At 37.5% G+C, this 5,969-nt stretch overlaps 1 pseudogene; it reads right to left on the reverse strand.

The window, feature by feature from the left end:
• Positions 1 to 128: 128 nt before the first annotated feature.
• Positions 129 to 5,969, reverse strand: part of LOC116069620 — a 33,072-nt pseudogene continuing 27,231 nt past the window's right edge.

Below are 5,969 nucleotides of genomic sequence, written 5' to 3' on the forward strand. Positions count from 1 at the left end.
TCTGGTAAATGGAAAACATGGAACTGAATTGAGTGGTGTCTGAGTAGGGTACGGCTCACATGGTTAAGTGTTTGTAGTCTAGCTGCGCATGGCTGTAGGTTTGTTGTGTCCTGCGATGTCTGGTGTCTCTAGCAAGAAGTGATGAGCAGTTTCCAGGTGAGTGGTGCTCTCTGCGTGGAATAGCAGCCTCTACGGTGGTACTGGGAGCGCTCCCTGTGCAGGGTACTGGGAGCGTAGCAGCGGCAGACGCTGTGGTGGTACTGGGAGTGCTCCCTGCTCAGGGTACTGGGAGCACAGCAGCTGCGGCGGAGCCGCTCCACCTGGCAGCCGGGGTCCCATCGGCCGCTCCAAGTGGCCGTGTACCCTGTCTGCTCCTGCGTGTGGAGCGGGTTGGTAGACGCAAACTGCCACGCTCCCGGTTTTCGGCACCAAATGATGGGTACTAGTCGCGGCAGATGCGTCTGCAGATACCAGGCCCAAACAGGTCCACGTGGAAGAGGTTTAATTGGAAGGGGGTAGGGGGGTAGCAGCGCAGGAAGAGAGAGGGGAGAGAAAGAAGAAAAAGAGAGAGAGATGGAGGAAAGTACATATATATATATATATATATATATATATATATATATATATATGTCGTGACGTAGCAGTCCAGGTAAAGGTGGGAGCTGAACCCAATGGATTCTGGGAATATGGTGGCCGTTGCCCTGGCGACAGGTCTGTGGACCCGCCCACATCTGCGGTGCTGGGTGCTAACACCTACCAGAGACTGGGTCTCGTTATTAGTACTTTTATCTTTCATTTATTTTTCTACTTTTTCTGGCTAAATCATGCTGGAAAACTTAAATAATCTTCTTGAAGAATTAGATGCTGAACAATTGAGGCCTTTCTTGATGTTGGGTATCATGCCTCCTAAAATAATGTTGATATTCTTCTCTGCATTTTAGCTCCACAGCAGTCAAAATAGCCTAGAAGTCTCTGACATTTCACTTCATATTTTCTTCCCAATTTATGATAGTTCAGTTCTCATTATTACAAAAGAAATTAAATTTTTTAATAGAATTGAAGTGTCAATTTTAATTAGTATCCTTATGCTTCATGTTAATGAAACTCTGTTCTTGATCACTCCCTACTTTGGAAAATTCAAGTCTTGTCTGGCAGGCATGTCTAAAATATTCATGAGAATTATTAAATATTAGTGTTCTATACACTTCAATTTGAGGTCATGCTTTTCTTAATCATTGCACTTTATTTAGATAAATAATCTCACACTCACCCTACTTAGGGGGTGGGATATGTGCCTGAACATATATATGTGTGCAGGTTCACATGCATTCATGCACATGCATCTAGATACCAGAAGTCAATGTCAGATGGCATGTTGAAGCAAGGTCTCTCATTGAGGTCACCATTATGGCTGGGTTGGTCAGACAGCAAGCTCCAGTATTTTTATCCACTTGGTCCTGGTATTACAAGCATGAAACCATGCCTGGCTTTTTACAAAGGTACTGATAATTTAGACCTCCATAATTGCACTGTAAACAGTTTACCAACTGAGCCACATTTATGGTTCCCACTCCATAATTAGGAATTGGCTTTGAAGGGTAGTTATTCTTCAAACCCTACCTCATTTTTGTCCCCTCCCCATGCAGTTTTATATATATGACCTCATTAGCTAATACAAAATTATTTTTGAAATCTCTACTGTTTTTCATAATGTTCAGATTTTACCTAAAGTTAATTTCCTTCACCTACTTGATCCTACCACATATTTTACTAAGTCAGTCAATAATACCACCACTTAATAAGACCACCTTTATCTTAACCACCTTTGACCAAGACATTCATCACTCCCACCATTAACTATTCTGTGCTCTGTACCAGTTATAAACCCAATCAAGAGAATGAAGCTACATATTAATCTAAAATGAGAAATTATGATGAAGACTTAGCAACTACATTAAGGGAATGAAAAAACAAGATAACTCAAATGACACCCAGGCCTTGGGAATATATCTCAAGAATTAAACTAGGAAGTTGAGCTTCCTGTCAAACTCCCTAAGACTCAGACTGAGACCTTCTTTTATTGTAATTGATTAAGTGATGGCAAAGTTCTATGGGATAATTTTGACCTAAGCTGGTTACAGCCTCTAGGGACTAGAACAAAGCGTGTGAAGTCACCAAGGGCCAATTAGCAGCTGGTTGCAACACAGCATGAAGATACCATTCAAGATAGGAGGGAAGTCAGCAGAGCCTTCCACTTGGAGTATAGTAACAGGTCTTCTATGTGAGACTCTGCACTGGGCAGGTTCACTACCTATAGAACTAGTGTTTAGATATTGCATGGAACTTGTATCTACATACTCAGTCTCTTGACTGTTGCATTCCTACTACCTCTAGTTTGAAACATTTTCTCTTTAAGAACATAGAGATACTCAAATGAAATAAAAGGCCCAAGAAACTCAAAAAGTTACAAGACTCAAAGTCCCCAAAGGCAACAAATTATGACAAAATATATATGACAAATTTCTCTAATTTTCTCTTAGAGCAAGGAACTAAGACTAGAAATCAATAACAAGAACAATTTGGAAACTGTAAATATATAGAAATTAAATATCCTTGTGAAAAATGAATCAATATATAAATTAAGAGGTAAACATAAGAATTTGTTAGGACAAACAATAATAGGATAACACACACACACACACACACACACACACAAAATGAAGCCAAATTAAGAAGCATTTTAACAAGGAAAGCCCACACTGATAAATCAGAAAATGAAACAAAAACAGAAATGTTTTAATAAGTAATTAAATTTCTGTGCCTTTATAAAATGAGTATGGAAGTTTCTCAAAGCATGAAAACTGTAGTGCCTTATGATCTAGCCATATCATCCCTGGACAAACAAGATGACTAAATAGGCATATACAACTGACCATTATATGGCTTCCCTCTTCCCAATAGCTAGGAAATGGATTTGGACCACATGTCCATCAACTGCCAACCAGATAATGAAACTGTGGGATATATACACAAAGAAATTTTACTTGGCTGTTACAAAGATCCAATTATGAAATATTCAGGTAAAAAAGCAGAATTGAAAAAAAAAGTATATATACACAGAATAAGATTTCCAAGGCCTCAACAGACAGATGCTATTTCTTACATACAGACCTTAGCTTTGAGTTCTTAGAAGGATGTATTTAGGTTGGGGAAAAGGGTGCCTGTAAATTCCCCGAAGCTAGAAGAGGGTTATCTGGGATTGGAGAGGGAAAAGGTGGCCTTAAGACAAGTTGGTCAGTAGAATACAAATGATTTCAAAGTACAGAAATGGAATTACAGAGGTAGAAATGTTAATGGAGATAAAGGCAAGAGATTGGGGAGAGGAAGGATTTTGGGAGATGGGTTAAACTATGAAAAGGATTATGAAAAAGCCCTCATACTTGTAAGTTAATAGCAAACCTGAAAGCTCTAGAACAATGGTTCCCAATTTGTGACTTGCAACCCCTTCAGCTGATGGAAGGACCTTTTCAGAGGCATCACATATCAGGTATTTACAATTCAACTGATAACAGCAGCAAAATTCCAGTTGTGAAGTAGCAACAAAATAATTTTATGGTTGGGAGGGGTCACCACAAAATGAGGAACTGTATTAAAGAGTCATAGCATTAGGAAAATTGAGAACCACTGCTCTAGAACAAAATGAAGAAACCACAATCAAAAGTTGGAGAAGGCAAGAAATAATCAAACTGAGGGCTGAAGTGAATAAAATAGCAACAAACAAATAAGCAATACAAAGAATCAATGAAATAGAATTAGTTCTTTGAGAAAATTAACCAGAATGAATCACTTATGCAAATTAACTGAAAAGAAGAGAGTTTCCAAATTAACAAAATTAGATAGGAAAAGAGGAGCAAATCAACAGACACCAAGGAAATCCAAAGAATAATAAAGATATTCTTAACCCTGCACTGTACTACCAAATGGAAAATTTTAAATAAATGAATAAATTTTTTGATACTGCTGTGCTTGTTCAGGAAGTGTTCATGAGCACCAAAAGAGCACCAAGGAGCCCATCCATTCAGATGTGTTCACTCTAGGCTCTTTTTGTTTTGTTGTTGCTGTTGTTGTTGTTGTAAACTCAAGCTTGGGCTCACCTTAGATCCTGATGCACCAGGACTGGTGGGTGAAGCTGACAGCCCAGTTCCAAATAAGCACTTCTAGGGACAAACAAACAAGGAACGGGATTTCTATCCTGACACACATCTGATATGGAAATTTTTTTTCTCATTTAAAACAATTGGCTGTTGCTGGGAGCCAAATCATAAACTTAACTTCTTTCCTCTTGATTGGTGGTTGTTAGCGAGTGGCTTGGAAGTTCAGGCTTGTTAGGGAATAATTGGAAACTAATAGTAGGTCTAGGCTTATTAGAAAGTAACCTGGAATCTAGTGCTAGGTTTAAGCTTGTTGGTTAACTTGACTTCAACCTTAGGTCAGGTTCTCTAAGATGGAGTCTGAACTCAAAATGGAGTTGGTGTGGTCTCTAAGTACATACATTTTCCAAAGCCAAATCAAGATCAGATAGCAATTCAAATTTTTGATAACTTCTAGTAAAATGGAAGCAATAACTAAAAGTATCCCCAGGCCTGTAAAAATCCACAGCCAGATGAGTCTACCAGACATTCAAAGAAGAGTTACTGCCAATGCTTCTGAAATTGTGCCACAAAATAGAAACTAAAAGAACATTCAATTCATTTTATGAGGCCACAGTTATTCTGACACTCAAACCACACAAAAACCCAACAAAGAAAGGATTGCACACCAATTTTCTGTATGGATACAGATACAAAATTATCAATGAAATACTTGTAGATTGAAGCTAGTAAGATATTGAAAAGATCATGCAACATGGTCAAGTAGGCTTCACTGTAGAGTTTAACAAATGTCTCAACAATCACAAATCCATAAATATAATCCATTATCTAAATAATTGATATTTAAAAACCACATGATAATCATATTGGACCAAAAAATGCCTAGGACAAATTCCAACACACCATTATGGTATAAGTCCTGGAGAGATTAACAGTTGAAAGAACTTGTCTCAAAACAATAAAGGCAATTCATAACCCATAGCCAACATCAACTTAAATTAAAAGAAACTCAAGACAATTCCACTAAAATCAGTAGTATGATAAGGCTGGCCATTCCTTCAATATCTATTCAGTAAAGTCCTTGAAGTCTTAGGTAGGGTGAAAAGACAACTAATGGATATCAAGAAAATACCAATTGCTATGGAAGAAGTCAAACCATTGCTATTTGTGGATGATATGTGAGTATACATAAGTAACCCTAAAAATTCCACCATGGAACTCCTATAGATGATATATACCTTCAATGAAGTGGATGAATACAAGATTCACTAAATAAACAAGCAACAAAAATTCAGGAGTTCCCTTTTATAAAAATGACAAACAGATTGAGAAAGAAGTTGTGGAAACCATACCATTCACAGTACCCTCAAATAACAGAATATATTGGAATAATTCTAATGAAGCAAGTGAAAAACCATGTTATAAAAAAATATTAAGACATTGAAGAAAGAAACTGAGGATAATATCAGAAAATGAAAAGGTCTTCCATATTCGTAAGATAGGTATAATTAATAGAGTAAAAATGCCCACCCCACCAAAAGTAACCCATAGATTAAATGTAATTCCCCCAAAAAATCTTAACAAAATCCATATCATGAAAGGACAATTTTAAGCTTCATATGGACACACACACACACACACACACACACACACACACACACACAAGAATAGCTGATACACCCCAAAGTGTAAATAAATAAATAAATACAGAAAGAATAAATGAAAGAAAGAAAGAAAGAAAGAAAGAGAGAGAGAAAGAAAGGGAGAAAGGAAGGAAGGAAGGAAGGAAGAAAGAAAGAAAGAAAGAAAGAAAGAAAG

This window comes from Mastomys coucha, unplaced genomic scaffold (genome assembly GCF_008632895.1).
Source record: "Mastomys coucha isolate ucsf_1 unplaced genomic scaffold, UCSF_Mcou_1 pScaffold1, whole genome shotgun sequence".
NCBI lineage: Eukaryota > Metazoa > Chordata > Mammalia > Rodentia > Muridae > Mastomys > Mastomys coucha.